This window comes from Bubalus bubalis, chromosome 5 (assembly GCF_019923935.1).
Source record: "Bubalus bubalis isolate 160015118507 breed Murrah chromosome 5, NDDB_SH_1, whole genome shotgun sequence".
Lineage (NCBI taxonomy): Eukaryota > Metazoa > Chordata > Mammalia > Artiodactyla > Bovidae > Bubalus > Bubalus bubalis.
This window is the reverse complement of record NC_059161.1, coordinates 118,455,393-118,468,235: the sequence shown is the minus strand read 5'-3', so window position 1 is coordinate 118,468,235 and position 12,843 is coordinate 118,455,393. Positions and strand designations below refer to the sequence as shown.

At 44.9% G+C, this 12,843-nt stretch overlaps 1 pseudogene; it reads left to right on the top strand.

The window, feature by feature from the left end:
- The first annotated feature begins 899 nt into the window (after positions 1-899).
- Positions 900-9,771, top strand: LOC102391173 (annotated as a pseudogene).
- The last annotated feature ends 3,072 nt before the right edge of the window (positions 9,772-12,843 follow it).

Below are 12,843 nucleotides of genomic sequence, written 5' to 3'. Positions count from 1 at the left end.
ACATGGCCAAATGGGTTGCTTTCCAGCATGGGTGAAGTGGAGGAAAGGCTGCTCCCAGTGGTAAGGCCTGTGCTGCCCAGGGCCCAACATGGCAACCTAGTCCTAGTATCATATCTCCTGCCTCCTGGGGCCATGAGTTTGGGAGAACTAGACTGCTAGCTATCTTAAGATAAAGACTACTTTTGTCTTGATCAACTTTCACTTTGAAGCCTTTAACCCAGAACCCAGCACACACTTCTTCCTTGTACGTTTGTTGGATGATATAAAATATCTTGTGGATGCATATGACATTTCTTCCAATACTGAAACCATGCAATTGAAGTACTGTTCTGCCCTAAATCTTTGATGTAGACTGGCATCATAAGTGCCCCTGATGTCTGCCATTAGACCCACTAACTAAAACCAGTTGTATGTTCCTGGGCTGTCCCTGAAGTCTTCACTTTGCCATTTGACAACTTATCCTCCTAGTAATCTCCTCTCCAATGAAGACAGCAATGCATATCTCATGAAGTGGCTAGGAAGATGACATGAAAACAAGAATGTCAAGCATGGCCCTTAGTATCCATTTTCATGATGTTCTTAGCAGTTTTTACTCCAAGTAGTCAAGGTTCTCCATCTTTGTAGACGTCCATGCAGATCAGTTTGATTTTCCAGCCAAGCTTCAAGGAAGAGATTACAGTTCAGTTCTCTGTATTCTGAGAAGCTTCAAAGTCCACTCGTCAAGGACACTGATGGAGGTAAAGATTTTATCAAGAACTTTTTGGTTTTTTTTTCAGACCTATTAGTGGCCTAAAGGGCTAAACTAGGGCATGTCAGAGCATATATAACTAGGGGCTCCAGGTCACCACTACATACTAAGAACCTGAACTTCCCTGAGTTCTTGGATCCAGGAGAGAAGCATGAAGTGGCTTGTGCTCCTCGGCCTGGTGGCCTTCTCAGATTGCAGAGTCATTTAAGTATTGGAGACTATAAGCCACATCATATTCATTTCTGTGATTTTTCTTTTCATCTGATTGTTCTATTCATCAGGTTTAGAAGGGAATGAAATATTTCCCTCACAATCTTAAAGTTCAACCCTTACTTATAGATAAGTACCTTGCTATAGGAACTGTGGTCCCAAGGGTCTTATGTAGATTTGCATAGCTGCACAACTCTTGGGCTCCAGTCAAGTCACGACCTATTGAAATTGGAACTCCTTGCAGGTGTTCAGTGCACAGTCAGTGCAGATGTAGGTGTGGTCCTGTGGAATAGCACTCTTCTCCCTTTTATTTAGAATGTCCTCTTTGTTCCCTCTCTACTTCAGTGTGTATATGTCTATGTCTGCATCTCTGTATCACTATCGTTTATCTCTCCATCCCTTTGGAAGTCTCTGAGTGTATTTCTCTCTGTGTTGTTTTCCTTTAATTTTTCATTTGACTCATCCTTCCTTCTCGAGCCTCTACATTTCCTTAACTTGTTCCCTATCTCCTGGATTCTTTTTTCAGCTATCTCTTTTCTTTCATCTTGGGAAAGGTTTAGAGAGCTACTTATACACTGTTTTATATCTGACAAGCAGTCTGACCACAGCCAATTCACAAGCCTCTTGCATTTCCAATTTCTCCCTGGTAAAAGAGGACAGGAATCCCCCTTCTACCTCCTTCCCTGAGCTTCTATGAGAAGGATAAAATGGGTGGCAACAGCAGTGCTAGTGGCTGTCATTGTTGAGACTTCCTATTTATCAGGCACCTTATATCCATCACTTCACTATCCCCAAGATGTCCTATTCGGAGGGTTTGAATCATTACATTCCACCATTTTACTGAGGGGAGACTGAGACCCTACAGGGTCATATGGCTTACCCAACATTACAGAACAGAATCTTTATTCAAACCTATGTCTTTGCCATGGAATATGCATAAAATTCTGACAATAAGGTGACTCATAAAATTGATTGGAAAGTACACAGTGCCATTACAATGACAGTTAAACCTTAACACTGACAGCTAATTGTAGCTTCTTTGTTTTCTTTGTCAAATGCTCAATGAAAGAATACCTCTAACAAAAGTGAAGACCATGAGAAATACCCTCAGTGAAAAAAACATGCTGAACAATTTCCTGAAGGAACATGCTTACAGAGTGTCCCAGATTTCTTCTCCTGGCTCAAATATAACTATTCACCCCCTGAGGAACATCATGGATGTGTTTTGGGAGGATGGTGCTCCACAGCGCCCCCTGGTGCTCTAGCCTAGCACTGGGGCTCATCTGGAGATGCCACGTGGGATGTTGGGTCTGGGGCTCCTGCAGGAGGCAGAAACCCTGGGGAAAAGATGCCCAACCCAGAGGAGAAGGCACTATCATCCTCAACGCTTGGTCTTGGTGACTGGGCCCAGAAATTACCAGGTGGCAGGTAAACTTCCATTTCTGTGTCAAATATGTGTCATTAGTTTGATGGAGATTATTCCTTCTGAGGAGAAGGCAATGACGACCCACTACAGTGTTCTTAACTGGAGAATCCCAGGGATGGGGAGCCTGGTGGGCTACTGTCTATGGGGTTGCACAGATTCGGACACGACTGAAGCAACTTAGCAGCAGCAGCAGCAGTTCCTTCTGAACTAAGGGGGTCGCTCAGTTACAAATGAAGACTGAACCATCTCTGATCAAAAAGTAGAACCAACTGCAAAGCAACTGTGAATCCCCAGGCAGAGGAATTCAGTTTCCACAGATGCAAGAACCACAGCAGGAAAAAGTTATTGAACCCGTATTCCGTGTAAGGCCATAAGAATCTAACACTGGTTACTGTTCTTAGATTAGAAAGGGGGCTTATTTTGCCCTCAAGAATGTCCATGCCAGCCTGAGAGATAGGTAAAAAGTAAATACATGTCAAATGAAAGAGTCACCTGTGTGGTGTTGATTGGATGTCGTCTGAGTTTGCAGGGAGTGGCCGGGGTTGATCAAGAAGGACCTCCTGGAGAAGGGGGTCCTAAGGCTGGGTTTGAAGAAACTACAGAGCTTTTCAAATGAAGGGACCAGGACTTTCCTGGGTGTCCAATTCCTGGAGGTCCAGTGGTTATGCCTCTGGGCTTCCAATGCAGGAAGTACCACTTCAACGCCTGGTCATAGAATCAATATCCTGCATACAATGTAGCACAGGAAAAAAAATATCAAATGCAAGCACCTCTGTGATCAAAGGCTGTGAGCTTCACAGTAGTTAGAAAGTGATCTCAAGAGATATTTGACACCCAGAGGGAGGCAGCAGTGTGGGAATAGAGGGCAGCCAATTCTGCACTAATCCACTCCCTCCTTCTCCCTGTAGATGCTCTACGAGGGTAACATCACCATTGGAACACCCCTTCAGGAATTCCAGTTTGTCTTTGCCACAGGCTCACCTGACTTGTGGGTGCCCTCCCTCTTTTGCCCCTGTTCAGCCTGTTGTGAGTACAGACACCCCATACCCGAACCATCCTTCACTTGCCCTGCCACCCTGTTTTCCACCCTTGGCACCTGATGACACTCATCTGTTTTGTCTGCAGCTACACACGTTAGGTTCAGACATCTTGAGTCTTCCACCTTCCGGCCCACCCAGAAGACCTTCAGCATTACCTATGGATCTGGGAACATGAAGGGATTTCTTACTTATGACACTGTTCGGTAACGTGTAAACAAAAGCTCAGTCAGGATGGCTATGGAGTGACCCCTGCTTGCAAAACAGATGCAGGGCCATCTGGCAGGACCCTTCCTAGCCTAACTCCCATAGATATTGGCCATTTTACCCACAGGATCCTGTCCCTGGGGAGGCAGTGCCCATGGTGACACATGAGCAAACAGATTAGCGAACCCAGAGAGTGCCTTGAGGTGTGGACTTGCAGCTCCTCTGACCATGAGCAGTTCAAGGTTCATTTTGCTGGAAGCGAAAAGGGGGGGGGGAAAGCACCTACTTTTATATTCACAGACTGTGCCAAGCACTTTCAGGTAATAACTGCTTTAATCCTGCAACAACCCCACACAGCAGGTGGTCTGTTTAGCTCATGAGACATATGAGGAAACTGAGGTACAGACAGCAAGAGCCTTGCTGAGGTCACACATGTGGTAAATGGTGGGACTGGGCTGGCTTTTCAAGACTGAAGTTGCTGTGGGGTGTTTAGGGACAGGACAAAACTGATCAAGGGACCCTGGGGGCAGTCAAGGGCTTCAAGTATCCAGAGTTGGAAACTGGAGGCCAGATATGTCAGGAGGCCTGATAAATGAATTCTCACTCTAGGGGGTCTTTGAGAGTCTAATAAAACCTATGGCCTGCCTCTCCAAAGTACTTGAGTATTTCCCGCCTCTCTCTTTCTCTCTCATACACACTCACAGAAATATGCACATATCCCCAAAAGTGAATTTCCCAGGCAGTAATTTCATAGATCCCTGCAAGCAAGATTGAGTTTTAAGCTTCTGCCTTCCTGGACAGATGCAGAATTCACAATACCTTTCAGAGAATGCAGTACATTCCTGTCATTAGGTCATAGTGATGCCAAAGAGAAGGCTACCTTGCTCTCGACTCATTTCTCCACAAGGGGGCACCAATGGTTCCTGGTCTGACTCTTGGTTGCCCCACCTGTACAGAAGCCACAAGGCCAATTTAACTCACTCAGGTGGTGTTTTTCAGAGGGGCAGATGTTTTAAAATTCACAGCCTCTCTCAAATGGAACCCAAATTCCCTCCCAGCTTGATCTAACCATCTGAGGTCCACCAAAGACAGAGCCCAGCCTCAATTCTTTTCTGAGGATTTTATGGCAATGCACCCCAGCCCAGTCCTAGCCCCTTTTCACATATCTGTAGTGGGAACACTGCTCTCTCCCACAGATTGGGGACCTTGTAAGTACTGACCAGCCGTTCGGTCTAAGCGTGGCGGAATATGGGTTTGAGGGTATACCTTTTGATGGCATCTTTGGCTTGAACTACCCCAAACTATCCTTCTCTGGAGCCATTCCCATTTTTAACAAGCTGAAGAATCAAGGTGCTATTTCTGAGCCTGTTTTTGCCTTCTACTTGAGAAAGTAAGTCTGAGATGGACAATCCCTTTCTCCATATTAGCTGTAAGATGTTTTCAGTTGCACGAAAATTATAGAACACTTGATAATAAGTATCCTGAGAGATAATCTAACCCAGGATAAATATAGCCCAAGGGCCATACCTGGCTTCACCATGGGCATTTATAAATAACGTTTTATTGGAACACAACCCTGCTCCTGGTCTCAAGACCAGTAACTTAGTATAGGGGGGTGAGTGAGGAAGAAGGCTAATGGAAGGCAACAGGAAACATGTTGGAGGAAAAGGCAGTAGGATTTGCTGATGAACTTAATAAGGAGGGAAGGAGAAGGATGGTGGATATCTTTCCTTCCTCATTAGCATTTCACTGGGAGCCCAGGGCCAGCTACCCAATTTGCAGGAGCCAGTGAAAACTAAAAGTGTAGGACACAAAACAAATGTGTGGGACCCCTTGTTCAAGAAATATTAGGCATTTCAAGACAGGGAGAGCAGAGGTGGGGTCCCTTCTGAGTGTGGGGCCCTTTGAACAGTAGAGGTCACAAGGCCAGTGGAGCCAACTCTGGGTGACCTGAACCCACACTCTTAGAACTCCCAGGCTTTGATTTTCCTGAAAAATGACAAGCTGGACAAGGAAAAAGCCATTATGCTTCAGCACCGTGTCCTCTGAGTGTATCTGAGCACTCAGGTCACAGGAGGTCCATGGCATCTTCAGAAGATAGAGTGGGTGGAGCCCAGCCAGGTGACTCAGCTTCTAACCTCCTCTGTGCCACTCGCAGCCAGTAACCTACCTTGGTCTGGATCTCAATGGCTCCTAGACTCAATTTCTGCATCTGTACATGGGGACATTATTAGGACCTTGATGGGTGGACCAGCACAGCTCTCAGACAGTGCTGTTGCTACTGTCCTCCAAGGATCCACCACCTCTTCTCTATACACATGCAGGGCAAAAGGCAGTGTGGTGATGTTTGGTGGGGTGGATAAATCCTACTACCAGGGAGTGCTCGACTGGGTACCATTGATTGAAGTGGGTGACTGGAGTGTACACATGGACCGGTAAGCCTCTCCCTCTGAGGTTCAGCCCAAGTGATGCTCCCACTACTGTACATAGACACAGGCAGACACATACAAATGCATTCTCAGACACACAGTCACACAGACATATACACCACCCACAACGACACAGACAGACACACAAACACATGGAAACACACAAGCAGACACATATAAACATACACAGAGACACATATAAACATGCATAGCTAGTCAGAGACACACAAGCACACACAGAGACACATACAAACACATATACAAACAGACACACAAGCACATAGATTGGAAACAACTCATGGGTTCATAATTACCCCAGGCCTTCTGACCAGGGTCCTAAAAGGGTCCGGAGAGGTCTGTGCAGCTGGGAGAGGGCTGCACCCACTGCCCTGTGAGGCTTGGAGCATGATTAGAGGACTCTACAGTGTGGTGTACAGAGGATTAGTGAGAATTTCTCCAGCCTGAACATAGTTATAAATGACCAACTGTCCAGGGCTACTTGGGACCAAGGAAGTTCTCAGTACCAATAAATATGAATTTAAAAACACAGAAAGTCCTGAGCAAATGGGTAGAACTGGTCTCCTGAGGGAGCAACTACTCAGCACTGTAGAGAGATTTGCTGAAGTCTTAAGATGTGGAAGCAACTAATAAAAAAGACGCCCCATGTATCTGGTCACACAGTGGGGCAGGGGCTATAACAGAATCAGGAAGGTGGGATTCAGAGTGACCTGAGGACAAGAGGCAATAATCAATAGGATTCTGTGCGATACCCTCAGAGAAAAGCTGACCTGTCCTTTGGGGTTTCTGTGGGCTAGTCATGTATTTCCTGGCCAGGGTCTCAGGGTCTGAGCTGGTTGTAAGAGCAGTGCTGGGAGACACCCTCTCCCAGAGGTGCCCCTCTATCCCACTATGAGAATCTGCTGCCCCTGCGCATCTCCATCTTCACTCTATGATTGACCCGTTATTTGTTCCCCACCAGATACAGCTCTCTGGATGTTTCTCATTCATTATTTTCACAGTCTTCATTCACTCACTAAACAGACAAGCATTGTGCATCCACTGTGTGCCAGGCACTTTAGGGAGGCAATGAGAATAAAACTTGCCCTCACATCTAAGAAGGTAGCTGCACAGGAAATGAGACACACACATAGTGAATTGTGACTTTGCACATGCTAGACATGAGGAAGGGTCTACAGAGACTGTCAAGAAAAGAGACTGATAAACACTGGGGGAAAGACTTCCCTGAAACCATGACAACTAAGCTGGAATCTGGAAGATGAGAAGAAATTTTCTAGTCAAAGGGGAGGGAGCTCCTCTAGGAAGGATGACCAGCTTGTGTCAAGGTGCAAAAGAGCCTGGTGTATTCATGTACTGCATTCAAGGATGTCAAGGAAGGTGCCGTATCGGGAGCAAAGGAAAAAAGGGCAAGAGACAAAGGGCTGTTTAGGACACAGTCGGGAAGAGGGCAGCTCTGGGGAGACTCAGAGTGATGTTGATGCCCGCTTTTTCCATTGTTTCTCAGCATTTCCATGAAAAGAAAGGTTATTGTTTGTTCTGGTGGCTGCAAGGCCCTTGTGGACACCGGGACATCACTGATCCTTGGCCCAAGAAGACTTTTCAATAACATACAGAAGCTCATCGGCGCCATGCCATGGAGTTCCAAGATGAAGGATCATGCCCCAGGGTCACTCCCAGTCTCCACGCACAAGAAGGATCTCCAGGGCCAACCTCTCTCCTTCCGTCTCTAACAGCACTATGTTTCATGTTTTGCCATCAATATCCTGCCCTCTATTATCTTCACCATCAATGGTATTAATTACCCAGTCCCAGCTCAAGCCTACATCCTCAAGGTGAGGGGAGAAGACTGAGGGGTGGTTCTCAAATAGGAACTTGAAATAACCCTTGGCCTGCTGCTGGGAGAAGGCCGCCCTCTGCAAGCCATGTCATACCATTGCAGATGCTGCTGAGCCCTGTGGTTGGCCCAGTGCCTTCCAGAAAAACAAACAAACAAAAAAAAACACTTGAGAGTAAAGGGCTGTCTGGAACACTGATCATCCTGAAATAAATGTGGAGACACCATGCCATGCTGGCATGGTGGGAGTCACAAGGAGAGGGGAACACTCAGGTCCTCAGTGTTCAAAGAACTTCAGTTCAATCTAAACCCTCAAATGGATGAACACAGAAAGTCAGCTCTGGCAGTTCCTGAAATAGTCCATTTGACAAGGAGAATGGCTGGGGACACTCCCAGTGAGCTCTCCCACCATAGGGATTAACAGTCTCCCTTCCCTCTCGCAGTTTTCCTGGTTTGGATGATAAATTACATTGTCAGCCTAGTTCTCAGCTGCATCTTCCCCTTGCTCTGGCCAAGTGCCCTCTTTGTGATTTGGGGTACCGACCCCTCTGTGGGGATGTTGGATACTAAGGTGAATAAAGGGTGCACAATGACTGCTCAGCCCCAGCACAGGGTGGAGGCTTCATGTCAGCTCTCTGTGGGAGTTCGTAACAGGCTGATGAATTCAAAGAAGGCTTTGAGGAAGGGAGGGAATTTCAGGAATTGTAAAATCACAAACTCATTGAGCCATATGGAAGGTTGCTTGGTTCTAGGCAAACTTCACTGGATTCAATGCAAATGGCATCCCAATGTGCTCTGAACTGAGGGACTTACTAGTGGTGGTGAGGGCTATGGACTGACCCATGGGGATGGGGAACCAGAGTATGTTACCGAACCAAGCCTGGAGTGGCCAAAGAGGGTGAGTGCGGCCTGAAGGAGGCTTCCCAGAGTTCCTAAGTTAAGTCTTCAAGAACGAGCTGTGGGCACTGCTCTATTTAAGATGGATAACCAGCAATGAGTTACTGTGTAGCACAGGGAACTCTGCTTAATTATATGACAGCCTGGATGGGAGGGGTATTTTGGGGACCAGGATACATGCATACGTATGGGTGATTCCCTTTACTGTCCACCTGAAACTCAGAATATTTTTAATCAGCTATACTCCAATACAAAATAAAGTTTTGTTTTGTTTTTAAATAAAGTACTGATTGTGGGGACGCAGGAGGCAACCGGGCATTCTCTGCAGAGAAAACAAGCAGCAGGAGTCAGAAGGAAGGAAACAGGGAGTGAGGAGAACTATGGACACTCTTATTCTTTTCTAAAGATTTTATTGAAGTGTGGCTAATCTTCAGTGTTGTGTTAACTTTTGCTGCACAGCAAAGTGACTCAGTTATAAACATAAAAATTATATATTATTTTTCTTTTCTTTTTATGTGGTTTATCACTGAATATTGAATATATTTCCTTATGCTCTACAGTAGGACTTAGTTGTTTATCACTCCTCTGTATCCACAATTCCCAGTCCTCCCCTCCCCCATACCCTTCCTCATGGAAACTGCATGTATTGGCCCTTTTTGGTTGTGGATGAACTCTCATATCCCCTGCTCCTGAGAAAATCCCTTGATTCTTACCAAAAGAGGGAAATAAAATGAAGAATTGTGCTGGGTCTGGATATTTGTGGGAGTCCCACATAAGAGCTCAGGCTGACTGGTGTGTGTCTCTGACTCCCCCAGGATTCTAGAGGCCACTGCTATACCACCTTTAAAGAGAACACAGTGAGTCCATCTACAGAGACCTGGATCCTGGGTGACGTCTTCCTGAGGCAGTATTTCTCAGTCTTTGATCGAGGAAATGACAGGATTGGCCTGGCACGGGCAGTGTAAATGCTTGGAGTGGTTCAGGAATCAGTAAGGCTGCTCTGAGCAAACACACTCACACGCACAAAGAGCAAGTGGCCCTGAGAGGGCTTTCTGGGTTCCTGAGTTTGGAAAAAATATGAATTATTCTCCCACCTGGGGAGAAGGAAGTCTTCTGTTTAGAGATTATGGCTGCCATCCCAAAGGCTAAATATTGATTCAAGCCAAATGACATCTATTTCTGAACCGTGACACAGAACTCTGACTGAGCTGATGCTTCTGTTTTCTGGGCTCCCAAAAGAGCTACTGATTACTGGCTCAGATTACTCCCTTCCTCAGCCTTACCAGTCAGCCTTTCCTTATCAACTACTTCTCCCCTGAAATCACACTGCAAGGAAAGTCGTAAAGATTTTTGGTCTCTTGTCAGTTTCCCACATCTCCAGCATAGCAAGAAGTAGCTGTTATGGCTACTTGTCATAGCAACAACTATGGCAGCCTGTACAGTCCAATCTCAGCCTGTTAAATGAATCTGTCCCCATTTGGCCCCTCGTGTTTAAATTACCTACACTTGCCTTAGAAACCTTCCTGTGCTTGCTGTTTAATGATGAAATATGTGTGGGCCTCATCTTGTTTTCTTTCCCAAGCATAATTTCAACTATGCAATTAAGTAACCAGACATTTAGTCATCTAACTACCCACAGGAATTGACAATAGCAAACCACTCATCATGCATTTCTTGCTTGCCCCTTCTGAAACAATGTGATACATTGACATGTACACTCCAGAAAGGACACTTTTTCTCTGAATTTGTTTTCCATCTAGTATAGAATGTCTACCATAATCCTGGCAGTCCAGCAGCTGGTCACCTAATTTTTGCAGACTCAGCCCACTCCATATTCCTTCCACATCCCTCAGTAAAATCTAAAGAACAAACTCAGTCAAAGCTCTCATTCCTGCAGAAAACAGTTTTTTGTTTTTGTTTTTTAGAAAACAATGATTGTTAATACATTCAAAATCATGTGCTCCTTGCCTTGGATTCAAGGAACTGCACCAGAGGATGGGAAGCCTCCCCTTCTACCTAAATCTTTCAGCACTCCCACCAGGGCCACAGGCTTGACTGGATCCCGAGGCTTCTTCCTGCACCCTTATGTCCTCTGTACATCAGTTCAGTTCAGTCTGTCAGTCATGTCGAACTCTTTGCTGTATCATGGGGTGCAGCATGCCAGGTTTCCCTGTTCATCACCAACTCCCGGAGCTTGCTCAAACTTTTGTTCATCAAGTTGATGATCCCACCCAACAATTTCATTTTCTGTCTTCCCCTTTCCCTCCTGCCTTTAATCTTTCCCTTCATCAGGGTCTTTTCTAATGAGTCAGTTCTTCCCATCAGGTGGGCAAAGTATTGGAGATTCAGCTTCAGCATCGGTCCTTCCAATGAATATTCAGGACTGATTTCCTTTAGGATGGACTTGTTGGATATCCTTGCAGTCCAAGGGACTCTCAAGAGTCTTGTCCAACACCACAGTTAAAAGCATCAATTCTTTGGTGCTCAGCTTTAATTATGGTCCAACTCTCACATCCACTCACGACTTCTGGTAAAACCATAGCTTTGACTCTACAGACCTTTGCTGGTAAAGTAATGTCTCTGCTTTTTAGTATGCTGTCAGGCTTTTAATAGCTTTTCTTCCAAAGAGCTAGTCTTTCTTTCACTGTAGTCACTATCTGCAGTAATTTTGGAGCCCAGGAAAATAAAGTCTGTCACTGTTTTCATTGTTTCTCCAGGTATTTGCCATGAAGTGATGGAACTGAATTCCATGATCTTTGTTTTTTGATCCATACATACCACATCAAGACCATTCTCCAAGAAAAAGAAATGCTAAAAGGCAAAATGGTTGTCTGATGAGGACTTACAAATAACTTAGAAAAGAAGAGAAGCAAAAAGCAAAGGAGAAAAGAAAGGCATACCCATCTGAATGCAGAGTTCCAAAGAATAGCAAGAATACATTAAAATTAAAAAAAAAGCCTTCCTAAATTATAAGTGCAAAGAAATAGAGGAAAACATTAGAATGGTAAAGACCAGAGATCTCTTCAAGGAAATTAGAGATAGGGAAGGAATGTTTCAGGCAAAGATGGGCACAATAAAAGAGAGAAATGGTATGGACCTAACAGAAACAGAATATATTAAGAAGAGGTTGAAAGAATACATAGAAGAACTACACAAAAATGATATTAATGACCCAGATAACCACGATGGTGTGATCACTCACCTAGAGCTAGACATCCTGAAATGCGAAGTCAAATGGGCCTTCAGAAGCATCACTATGAGCAAAGCTAGTGAAGGTGATGGCATTGCAGTAGGGCTATATAAGATTCTAAAAGATGATGCTGTTAAAGTGCTGCACTCAATATGCCAGCAAATTTGGAAAACTTAGTAGTGGCCACAGGACAGGACAGGTCGTTTTCATTGCAATTCCCAAGAAAGGTGATTTCAAAGGATGTTTGACTACCACACAGTTGCACTCATCTCACATGCTACCAAAGTAATCTTCCCAAGCAAGTCTTCAACAGTACATGAACTATGAAATTCCGTATATTCAAGCTGGATTTACAAAAGGCAGTGGTACCAGAGATCAAATTGCCAATATTCGTTAGATGATAGAAAAAGCAAGAGAATTCTAGAAAAACACCTACTTCTGCTTTATTGACCATGGAAAAGCCTTTGACTGTGTGGATCACAACAAACTGTATAAAACTTACAGAGATGGGAATACCAGACCATCTTACCTGCCTTCTGAGAAATCTGTATGCAGGTCAAGAAGCAACAGTTAGACCTGAACATGGAACAACAGACAGGAAAGGTGTAGGTAAATGCTGTATACTGTCACCTCACTTATTTAAATTATATGCAGAATACATCATGCCAAATGCCCAGCTGGATGAAGCACAAGCTGGAATCAAGGTTGCTGTGTGTAATATCAATAACCTCAGTGCTGAAGACACTACCCTCATGGCATAAATTGAACAGGAAATAAAGAGCCTCTTCATGAAAGAGAAAGAGGAGAGTGAAACATCTGGCTTAAACTCCACATTCAGAAAATGAAG